This window comes from Ascaphus truei, chromosome 12, assembly GCF_040206685.1.
Source record: "Ascaphus truei isolate aAscTru1 chromosome 12, aAscTru1.hap1, whole genome shotgun sequence".
Lineage (NCBI taxonomy): Eukaryota > Metazoa > Chordata > Amphibia > Anura > Ascaphidae > Ascaphus > Ascaphus truei.
Genome location: NC_134494.1, coordinates 47,441,607 through 47,454,614, shown reverse-complemented (window position 1 = coordinate 47,454,614; position 13,008 = coordinate 47,441,607).

Genomic DNA, 13,008 nt, shown 5'->3' with positions numbered 1-13,008 from the left:
GTCTGGATTTTCCATCCACCAGCCTGAGTTAATGTGAAGCTGTGGAATGGATCATTTTGAACTATTCCTGCACTTTCTGACCTAAAACGGGGCAGAAAGCTGCATAACGTCTTTGGACTATGTCACAGTACATACAAGTACCAGGTTTTGTACATGTACATACAAGTAGCAGGTGTGTTCGTTTTTGTTTAGATGGCATAATGTACTACCATTTACCCTGTCTCTCTCAGACATACAGTGGAAGTTTCTTACACAGGGGTCGGAGGTTGTGTCTGGGTAGAGCGCTCTCATTTATGTAACTTTCCAATATCTCATCTCTAAGTTTGCGTGGGATTTTCGCCAATGGAACGGATGTTTTTTTTTCACCCGTCACTACAGCCTGTAAATAAACCGAGGAAATAACTAAGAACTCTATCATTATCGCAAGATGTCCTGATTATGTCATTGCCCATGAAAGTGTTAAATGAGTGTCGGAAAGAGAAGAATACGAGCATTGAGAGGATGGTCCGTGGGAGACGCAGAGCGGGATATGGGAGCACATTAGTGCCCTCCGTCTAACAAGAAACGCTCTGTAATCACCAAGTGCACTTTGCATTTGCACCAGCTCAGTGTTTGTTTTTCTGTCTGTCCTCATTACATGGAGTTCCCTAGCACGTCCTCTTGCTATATAAAAGAAAAGGTCATTGTTTAGAGGTGCTGCTGAGTGCGTTCTCCGAATATGTAACTGTGGGTATAATAATCAGCAGAGCAGTAACTTCTCCAGAGAGAACCCGCTGGTCTTCGTATTGTTAACACAAAGGGAAGCATGAACGTTTAGAGCATGGAAGAGGTGACACGTTTTCCCGAACATACTGTAGACACATAGAATGTGACGGCAAGTAAGAACCATTTGACCCACCTGGTGAACCCTTTCTCCTACCTGCTGCAAAGCCTCCGACACTCTGATCCGTGGGGCTAGGATTTCGCTTTATGCCTATCCCAAGCATGTTTGAATTCTCTTACTGTATTATCCCCCACCACCTCTGCTGGTAGATTATTCCACGAGTCCACCACCCTTTAGGTCAAGAAGTACTTCCTCACATCATGAAGACATGCTCATAAGTATCAAGCCCCATCTGTGATACCTACAAACCTTCTGATTATTATAGACAGGAACTTTAATTTTTTTTTTACAATAGACATAAATGCAATAAGAATCTGAAGGTATGATTGGAGATTTACCAGCATTGGTTGGCTCATCCCACCTCTCTCACAATCTAACAGTGAGCGGTCACAGTTTGACCAATCTCTTCATTTGTCCAAGCATGGGTTAAATACTCATCAGTCAGTAAGCGTAACCCCTCCATCCGTAATAAATAAGGGAATAACCTCCTGTAGGGGGCGGCTACCAAATTTCCGCAAGGCTCAGACGAGACGGGTTAATCTGCATAATTTGCCGTGTAGATTAGAAGACTGCTTCAAGCTGCCATTTACATTTTTTCCTCCATACAATATGTGGATCAATACAATCTGCACACTGACAAGTGATTAGCTAAGTTGCCGATCGATCCTGTAATCGATCGCTTTGCTCTGGGTTATTTAATTCTGTTATTGCTGCAGAACAGTACCCACGATGAAAAGTTCTGTGGGGAAGCACATGTGACCAGGCAGTTACTAGATACAATTGGTGCACTGCTGGAGAGAGGGCAGGGTCAAGAGCCAGAGTCTGTTTCAGAAGAGGAAGGGGATGTGACTTTGTAAATGGTTTCTATAGAAACAAAATGCTTGTTATATTAGAATACATTAAAAATGTCTTTAATTTTTTTTTAAAATAAATGCTACAAGTATTTTCTCATAGTAAAGAACTGATTTATTAAAAAAAAAAACAACAACACGTAGGATATTGCTTGAACTGCAGCTTTAAAATGGAAAAAGTAGAAAAGAAAAATATATATTTTTGGATCGCTCCTTAATCACTGCTAATGTATTGCATTGTATTGTATGTCTTTATTTATATAGCGCCAAAAGTGTACTCAGCGCTTCACAAAGAATACAGAGCAGGGAATTATAATAATACAATAAGTGCAGGAAAATCAGACAATAGGGAAGGAAATCCCTGCCCCGAAGAACTTACAATCTAAGTCGTATGATGGGAAACTTACAGAGACATCAGGTGAGGGAATAAGTGCAGTAGATGGCAGTGCTTGGCCACAATGGTAGGTAGGAGTGTCAGTGGCTGTGTATGTGGTTGGGTTCAGGCTTAGGGGAGATCCCCAGCAGCAGGAAGGAGTAGATAGAGGGTGTAAATAGAGGATTTGTGTGGGTGCTTTATATTGAGGGGTAAAGAAGTTGCTGGGAGAGAAGTGTATAAATAATGGTGCAGTGGGGAGTGGGGACGTTGGAGAGAACCATGTTTAACTGATATGTCCATCTAAAAATAATATAAAAAAGAGGGGAAATTAGACAAATGGGGGGAATAAACATATCTAAAATACCCATGCCATAATATCAGTTATATATTAATACAGTATTTATGTAATTTTAGTACAGGGGGCCCTTCTGGCATTCTGCATTAATCAATAAAACCTCATATAGTGACATAGATCATTTAGATGTGGTATATATTCATATGACACACACACGACACATCTCTCCTCTCGTGATGCCTTTTCTGGGTGGGTTTTTGATTTACTTTTCTTTTTAATGTTATCTTCCATACTTTAATTAAAATCAAAACATAACATAACAGTTTTGTTATAAACAAGCCATTTAAGCTGGCGTCGGCTATACCTGACCTATCTGTGCAGGTTTCGGCCATATTCTGGGTAGTCAGCCAGCGCTCTCTCTACCTTCCATGGAATGTTTCTCTAGATAATACAGTTAGTGTCGCCAACCTCTTATCTGAGAAGGTGTATCACACATGGGTTTGCTGAGCATGAGATGGGTGACCGCTTTTTATTTTAGATGCATATGGGGTGGTTCAGTCTTCAACAAAAAGCTTCTTAGAATTGGGTGGCAAATGCTCTCATTTATTTCCCATATGAGGGCTGAACATGCTCCGTTTTGGACTAGTTGTCACGTCACATGGATAATTATGCACATGACTTGTTTTTTTCTTGTCCTATTCTTCCTACATCATTACTTACTGTACATTCAGATGCAGCCTGAGAAACATCTTCACAGGACATGTCATCGTTTTGTTTATTGGGTTGTTACTTGTCTGGGGCACAGTTTAAAGTTGGCACAATGGGACTTCTGCCAATCGGAATGATTGTCCACCTTCTAAATAAAACAGGGCTTTTTAAGCTTTTTGCAACTTCATTTATGTGCAAATTAGGCTTAAAGTCAGAGCTGTCAAGTGCACTTTGATTCCCCGGGGCTTGAGATTTTAGTACAAACTGGAGGCACAGAAGGGGAATCCCATGAGCATTTATATAGGCAGATCATTGCCAAGCACAGAGCTCAGGTTTCAAGCAATCAAACGGGAAAGTAGCTCACATATAGCCACGTACAGTACTACTGTGTATGCTTCACAACATTCCGTGGTGCTGGTGACGATGGTAGCAGGGTGGACATTGTGCAAACCTAATGTATATAGCTTGTTCTCGGATACTAGGCCGAGTATTTATGGAAATCGTCTGGCTGCAAAAGCTCACATGAACCAGATAAAACCAGTTGCAGACCTAACATGTACCCTAACTGGAACCAAGATTACAGCCACGTTCTCCCACAATTAAGGCGATGTTGTTACCGTTGGGAATCTCTGCATTCTATTGTAAATACTTTTATTTCACATTGCTAAAAACATTTGAAATTCACAAGCGTAGCATGTTCAGAGATGGCCGGAACCTCCCTGGTCAGTTCTTGCTATAGCAGACATATTGGAGGCGGTTTGGGGCCTCAGTTAGCAGCTTTCAGGACGTTCTGCTCCCTTTTACTGCACTGTGTATTTGTAGGCTTTAGATATGGTCAATACCTGTGCTCCCCTTTGTCATAGAACATATGTGGGAAACAACCCATTGTGACGGAGGGAACAGCTTCTCCTAATAGAGGTTTCCAATTGTTTGCTTGGGAGGGGTTGGGGGGAGGGGAGGGGAGGGGGGGACTGTTTGCTCTCTACTTACTGTAAGTCTGCCATGACACTTCTAAAGAGCCAAAAACAAATCATGTGTGAATCTCTGCAGCACTTCCTGCTGTGATCTGTATTTGGTTATGCTATTGATGTTACTAATTCAATTACTAGGAATACCCTCATTTTACAAATGAATAGGCAAGGACTTCCTGTAAGCCCCCTAGAGCAAGCTGGCCAGATGGCAATATACAGTATACCAGGGGACTGGCTCACCTTGTGTACAGTATGTATGTCTGTATATCTTTATTTATATAGCGCCAAAAGTGTACTCAGCACTTCACAAAGAATACAGTACAGGGAATTAAAATACAATAAGCACAGCAAAATCAGACAATAGAAAAGGAAATCCCTGCACCGAAGAGCTTACAATCTAAGTGGTATGATGGGTAGCTTACAGAGACAGCAGGTGAGGGAATAAGTGCTGTAGATGGTAGGAGTGACTGTGGGACAGTAGCCATGAGTGCAGGCTATTGGGTTACTTGATTTGTGAGGTGATTTAAGGTTAGTCAGTTTTAAATAGTATAGGGTATGTATGTATGTATGTCTTTATTTATATAGCGCCATTAATGTACATAGCGCTTCACAGCAGTAATACACCTGACAATCATATAAATAACAAGTAATACCATATCCATGGTAACGCTGGTAAAAAGTGTGAGGCTAAAGTTAAGCAATGCTGGCTTTCACTGAGACATTAGTAAGTTTTACTCCAGAGCGAGGCAAACAATTGCAGACGTTGTCATCAAGGCAATGGTTACCCAAGACTATGGCCCTTATTCTGTAAGGTGTGATAGCGCAGATGGCGTGCTATTGCATGGAAAGCCCCATTAAAGTCATTGCGGTAGCACGTCACCCCCGCTTATCACACCTTACAGAATAAGGGCGTATGGGAGGCCCATCAAATGTGTCGGGAAATGCACATGAAATAACCGTGAGGCTGATGTGGGGTCTTTTTCCTACTGGAGCTCCGATAAGTATCCCAGTGACTGTTTCTAATTCTCCCAGTAAGGATACCAGTTGAGGATGTCTTTGACCAGGGGTTTGCAAACGGGGGTGGGGGGGGTGGGGGGGTGTGCAAGATTCTCCAGGGGGGGCGCGGGCGGTTGCAGATGTCCCGCGCTCTTCCCCCAAGGCATTTAAATTAAATGCCGGGGGATCGTGTGAGGCCTCTGCAACTTCCCTTACCTTGTCTTCGGCGACGTGTCGCCATGGCAAGGCGGCATCAGGTGACATCACGTTGCCATGGCAACGTAACGTCATGTGCCCCCCGCAGCGTCATTTGACGCCGGAGACAAGGTAAGGAGGGGGGGGGCACGAAAAAGGGGTGGCGCAGGGGGGAAAGTTTCACACCCCTGTTTTAGACTAGCAGCATGAGAGCTCTTCATAGAATCAGATTTTAGATCTCTGTTTCGTTTCTACGTATGTCCCTTTATCTGTGTTCTTATGCGGTCTTAGAGTGTGTGTGCAAATACATTTGTGTAGAATGATTAGGTCCAATAAGCGGTACCACATCTTGTGACGTCACCCGCCGTGCGCTCTGTCTCTGCAGTCCGCTACAGACAGCGGCAGGAACCGAGACTTCTCCTCAGGGATATTGGCAACCAGCCAGGTACCAAGTAAACCCGTTGACCCCACGCGTTTTGCGATAGCAATCACTTCACCGAGGGATTAGTTAATCTATGGCGCTTTCCTCATTTTACATTAGAGGTAATTGATAGTGAATTAACGGAGTGACCATTAAATTCACTAAGTGCATACAAGGTGTATCTGTTAGTTCAGATCATTTTAAACCAGAATGATTTCAAAAGGTCCATAAAAAAGACATAAACTCCTAATAACGGGGAATAGAAAAAGAACCTACACACAGTTTTACTTATATAAAGAAATCTGTACGGGGAGGCCTTTTTGGGGGTTTATTTAAACCAGTTGTTACTTCCTGCATGTGCAAATAGCAAAGTGTATTATTATGGGCTTCTCCATATAGAAATGTCAACACAAAAAAATACTACATGTATGGTACATATATGTGGTTACAAGGAGGATATTCTATTTGGGAGATGTCCCTAAACAGAACATTACAATCTTATTATATTCAAAATAGTTAAAAAAAAAAAGAATTCTGTAACAGAATGGCTTAACAAACATAATTCATCCTCAAACTAGAAGTAACAGAACATGGTTTCACCCAATGAACTATGTTGCACGATTATAAAAAAACAACACACATATATACTTATTTATATCCACTATTATATACATGGAAGAATGAATAGAGAATCGCATGTATTAAAGCTGCAGTTCAGTCAATATCCTGCATGTGTGTTTTTTTTTAATAAATCAGTTCTGTAGTAAGAAAAAATACTTTTAGCATTTTCTGTTTTTTAAAAAACAACTTTGAAAGACCAATTTTCTTGTATTCTATTTTAACAGCCATTTGCTAAGGCACTGCCCCTTCATGTCCTGTCACAAGCCCTGGCACACCCCTTTGTCAGCCCTGCCCTCCCTCTAGCACTTGTCAGTGCAGGAATGCTCATGAATATTCATGAGCTTCCACTGCCAGTCAAGCAGATTATAAACAAATGCCAGCTTTTAATATGTCACCAAATTTCGACCTATCAATACATGGAAAATGAATTGACCTGCAGCTATACTGTTCTTTAGGTAATTAGAGATTGCACACATAAAACTATTGAAGTAAAAAAATAAATGTAAAAAAAAAAAAAAAAAAGACTGAACTGCAGCTTTAAATCACTATTTGTGACATAATGCCCGCATAATATACTATTAAAAAATCTCCAAACCCATTATAGTAGTTTAAGAATGGATATATGGGCATGGTTATCTACAAATCAAAGGAGAGAGATTGGGATAAAGCTGACATAAGACGCACCCGTTACTACATGCTATGCATTACTTACTGCTGCAAAGGCAGAAACATGTAAAGAGGATAATAGTTTCAACACAGACATATACAGTCAAATTAGTTTAAAAAAAATATATATACACACGCGTATGTGTGCTCATGTGCGTGTCATTTCCCAGAATCCCTTGCTGCAGTGGAAGCCCTGTATGCTAGGCGATAATGGTGAAAGCAGTTGTAGACCTGACTAAGACGTGAATGTGCTCACAAGTTATATTATGAGCCATGTGCTCACAAGTTATATATGTGTATAGGGAACCATGTTAAAAATGGTTTTTGAAGCAAAAAGTGGCACTGTGTGCACATTTGCATGTCATTTCCCAGATTTCCCTTGCTGCAGTGGAAGTGCTGTGTGCTGGGTGATGATGGGGAAAAGCGGGGTTGCAGACCTGCCTAAGACATGCAGATGAGCATACAGTTGTATTTGTATATATATATATATATATATATATATATATATATATATATATATATATATATGTATATATGTATATATATATATATATATATATATATATATATATATATATATATATATATATATATATATATATCTATGTATGTATGTATGTATGTATGTGTGTGTGTGTGTTTGTGTGTAACAAAAGAAAATTCAGACAGAACAGTATATTAAGCATATTTAAATTGTGTTTTGTATTTCTAGACCCTTCCCAAGATCTAAGAGGAGGGGTCTTTCACAGGACTATAGAAAGGAGATGATGTCAATCTCATTTAACCCATTGGGTATCATTGTGTTCAGTGAATAAATCCAAAAGGACTCTCATTGTGCCAGTTATATCAGATATCTGTTCACTGGATAATTGTTATCCCTTATTTTCTCTCCGCATCTTTATATTATAAAGCACACCGCATCACTTTGTAGCGCACTAACCCTTTCCCCACACATAACATATTCTAACAGTCATTGCGACTGAGAAAGGATACTCAGAAGGGTGCTTCTCTTATCTAAAACCGTGTGTTATCTTAATGCCAAGATAACTACCGTGTTAAGGATCATTAGCCCTTAAATGAGACAGCAATTCATCTTAATAGAAAAGATAACCTCATGATGTCTCACAACGCCCTGTCAGGGACACTCACACTTCCCTCGCTGCTGCTGCTCAGGTACCCAGCTCTGCCAGTCTGCTGCAGTGATTCTCCCATCACCATCACTGCTAGAGATGGGGGAGCGTCTCTCCGTCCCCGTCACAAATATTTCACAATATCTGTAAAGAGAGATGCTTCCTCAGCACGGACTTTGCGCAGATTTCCACACGCACACATGTTCGCCATTTCTGCTGCAAAGGTTTGTGATTTTTACGACCAACTTTACGCAAATAGAAGGATATTTAGAGCCAGCATCTTACTGTTGGTCACTGGGTAGAAACCAAATGGTTGTCTCACAGGCACTACAGGTGGTGGTGACCCCAGAAGCCTGCTCTATTACCATTGGACATAGTGGGATTAAGGGCCCATTGTTTAGAATTCCCAATTTCACACTATACAGGTAGTCGGCAATTGTGCAGTCAGTGGAAATAACCAATGCCCCAATAGGCCTGGCAGGGAGCAGGTTCCCGCACACACTTAGGGTTGAGGCCAGGCAGGGAGCAGGTGCCCGCACACACTTAGGGTTGAGGCCTGGCAGGGAGCAGGTGCCCGCACACACTTAGGGTTGAGGCCTGTTCATCCTCCACCTCACTGTGTAAAAGTCAGTAATCAATCATCATCAGCCACCACATGCTGAGTAATCTCTCACCACATGTGATCCATACATGTGATCCATACATGTGATCCATGCAGTGCACGTCCGTACTCTTTACCATAATGTTATTGATATGATTACAGACAGATTGTTACAGTGGGGATAATCGATGCTTAGCATGTTAATTACAAGCACTAGCTGCCGGCTAACAGTTTGCATTAGGCAGCCCAGTAGACTCCAATTCCCATTGATAAAAGCAAAAATATAGTGCCACACTAACAAACTCGAGCCCCAATAGGCAAAGGGGGTATGTCTGTATCTGTATGTCTGTGTGCCTACTGTATATGCCTGTGTGTCTGTGTGTCTGTGTGCCTATATGCCTCCTATATGCCTGTGTGAATGTATGCCTGTGTGCCTATATGCCTGTGTGCCTGTATGTCTGTATGTCTGTATGCCTATATGCCTGTATGTCTGTATCTGTATGTCTGTGTGCCTACTGTATATGCCTGTGTGTCTGTGTGCCTATATGCCTGTGTGAATGTATGTCTGTGTTCCTGTGTGCCTATATGCCTGTGTGCCTGTATGTCTCTATGTCTGTATGTCTGTATGCCTGTGTGCCTATATGCCTGTGTGCCTGTATGTCTGTATGCCTGTGTGCCTGTATGCCTGTGTGCCTGTATGTCTGTATGTCTGTATGCCTGTGTGCCTATATGCCTGTGTGCCTATATGCCCGTGTGTCTGTGTGCCTATATGCCTGTGTGCCTATATGCTTGTGTGCCTATATGCCTGTGTGTCTGTGTGCCTGTGTGTCTGTGTGCCTGTGTGTCTGTGTGCCTGTATGCCTGTGTGCCTATATGCCTGTGTGTCTGTGTGTCTGTGTGTCTGTGTGTCTGTGTGTCTGTGTGCCTGTGTGTCTGTGTGCCTGTGTGTCTGTGTGCCTATATGCCTGTGTGCCTGTGTGTCTGTGTGCCTGTGTGTCTGTGTGCCTGTGTGCCTGTATGCCTGTGTGCCTATATGCCTGTGTGCCTATATGCCTGTGTGCCTGTGTGTCTGTGTGCCTGTGTGTCTGTGTGCCTATATGCCTGTGTGCCTGTGTGTCTGTGTGCCTGTATGCCTGTGTGCCTATATGCCTGTGTGTCTGTGTGCCTGTGTGTCTGTGTGCCTGTGTGTCTGTGTGCCTGTGTGCCTATATGCCTGTGTGTCTGTGTGTCTGTGTGCCTGTGTGCCTGTGTGCCTGTGTGTCTGTGTGCCTGTATGCCTGTGTGCCTGTGTGCCTGTGTGCCTATATGCCTATGTGCCTGTGTGCCCGTGTGTCTGTGTGCCTGTGTGCCTGTGTGCCTGTGTGCCTGTGTGTCTGTGTGCCTGTGTGCCTGTATGCCTGTGTGCCTGTATGCCTGTGTGCCTGTATGCCTGTGTGCCGGTATGCCTGTGTGCCTGTATGCCTGTGTGCCTGTATGCCTGTGTGCCTGTATGCCTGTGTGCCTGTATGCCTGTGTGCCTATGTGCCTGTGTGTCTGTGTGCCTGTGTGTGCCTGTGTGCCTGTATGCCTGTATGCCTGTGTGCCTATATGCCTGTGTGTCTATATGCCTGTGTGCCTGTGTGTCTGTGTGCCTGTGTGTCTGTGTGTCTGTGTGCCTGTATGCCTGTGTGCCTGTGTGCCTATATGCCTGTGTGCCTATATGCCTGTGTGCCTATATGCCTGTGTGCCTGTGTGTGCCTGTGTGCCTGTATGCCTGTATACCTGTGTGCCTATATGCCTGTGTGTCTATATGCCTGTGTGCCTGTTGTGTCTGTGTCAACAACTTCGAGGTTTTTGCAAGTGGCAAAAGTCCAAAACACCAGTTTTGCAAAGTTGTTCAGAAGTAAGAACGTGTAATAATTGATCATTTAACATGGGCTGAAGGAGCGGCTGAGTGAGTAAAAACGGACTCTGTAAACAATTACACAGAGGGCGAATCAGGGGAGCTGGTGTCGGCTGCTTGTGACCTTGGGGAAGTCACTTTATCTCCCTGTGCCTCAGGCATCAAAACAGATTGTAAGCTCCACGGGGCAGAGACCGTGTCTGTAACATTCCCATGTGCTGCGTACCGCGCGCTGTACTGTAATTTTGACGGTCTCTGAGTCCCATTGGGAGAAAAGCACTATAGGATGAAAGTGATTATTAGTATTATTATTAGTATTATTATTAACATGCTTTCCCCTTAATGCATAACATTTATACAAATCCCTTCGTGATGTCCTTAACTTTCAGACTGTTAATATTTAATTGGACCACTCTACATATTAGTAACTCAGTAAATCATGTGATGACTGAATGTTACCTGTGAGAAAGAAAAATCAAATGTTCCAGTAGCAAAAAGGCAAGTACTCCAAGAAGTAAGCAAAGTAACGTAATTCCCTGGGCTAACAAAGCTTTCTCTGACCTGGAACCCCATGATCCAGTACCAACGTTGGCTCTGTGCTGTCCCACTTATTGTATCACTGTGTTCCTCCTGAAATGATAAGAATTAGGTTGCAAAGTCTTTGGCTGGGATCTCTTGTGTCTCTGGAGGGGTATAGTGGCTACGCAAATAAATGCTATCCTATAGTACTCATCATTCTATTACTCACTCTGATCCGGTGGGTAAGGTTGTTCTTAGTACGCCCTTTAACATATTCTTATAGTTTTTAATCTTTTTCTTCTTCTGAACCTTTTTACTTCCATTCAAACTTTTTCAGTTGAGCCAGGTGTATTTTATCGCCCAGGTGTATTCTATCGCCCAGGTGTATTCTATCGCCTATCGCCCAGGTGTATTCTATCGCCTATCGCCCAGGTGTATTCTATCGCCTATCGCCCAGGTGTATTCTATCGCCTATCGCCCAGGTGTATTCTATCGCCTATCGCCCAGGTGTATTCTATCGCCTATCGCCCAGGTGTATTCTATCACTTATCGCCCAGGTGTATTCTATCGCCTATCGCCCAGGTGTATTCTATCACTTATCGCCTAGGTGTATTCTATCGCCCAGGTGTATTCTATCGCCCAGGTGCATTCTATCGCTTATCGCCCAGGTGTATTCTATCGCCCAGGTGTATTCTATCGCTTATCGCCCAGGTGTATTCTATCGCCCAGGTGTATTCTATCGCTTATCGCCCAGGTGTATTCTATCGCCCAGGTGTATTCTATCGCTTATCGCCCAGGTGTATTCTATCGCCCAGGTGTATTCTATCGCTTATCGCCCAGGTGTATTCTATCGCCCAGGTGTATTCTATCGCCCAGGTGTATTCTATCGCCCAAGTGTATTCTATCGCCCAGGTGCCCAGGTGTATTTTATCGCCCAGGTGTATTTTATCGCCCAGGTGCATTCTATCGGCCAGGTATATTTTATCGCTCAGGTGTATTTTATCGCCCAGGTGTATTCTATCGCACAGGTATATTTTATCGCTCAGGTGTATTTTATCACCCAGGTGTATTCTATCGCACAGGTATATTTTATCGCTCAGGTGTATTTTATCACCCAGGTGCATTCTATCGGCCAGGTATATTTTATCGCTCGGGTATATTTTATCGGCCAGGTGTATTTTATCGCCCAGGTATATTTTATCGCCCAGGTGTATTTTATCGCCCAGGTATATTTTATCGCCCAGGTGTATTCTATCGCCCAGGTATATTTTATCGCCCAGGTGTATTCTATCGCCCAGGTGCATTTTATCGCCCAGGTGTATTCAGTAGCGGTTCTGTAATTACACCCTCACTACTGTTATTGGCCTCTGTCATGTTCATTTCACACTGTCCCCCCAGGTTAAACAATGTGGTTTACTGATGTTTGAAACAATTACGTTGTGTATTTTATAAACTGCCGGCTAATCACATCGCCTCTGAAGTGCAGATCAGAGATTCTCCTGGGCTTTGTTTTTTTTTCTGGATGTGTCAATTCAACGTGTCAACCATTTGGTAAAGTCCTGTATTATCTTGTGAGTAAATATGTACGTACCCAGCGCTAACACCTGCATTCCATTTTAGGCTCAATGAGATGTAGAACTGTGATCTGATGTTAAAAGAAACAATGTCCCACTTACATTCAGCATGAATGTTTCCTTCACCATTGTACAAGAACAAGAAATAGCCGAGTACACAAAATTATAAATGGCATCTATGTAAGAAGAGAAGTAGATAGTCATGTGGTCTTTAGTCGGTCAGCGGGGGTCATTCCTCGCTTAAATATGCAGACGTAGATAGCGCACCGGGCACTCTTCAACACCGTATATTTAAGTCAATATATATGCACCGCAGTTT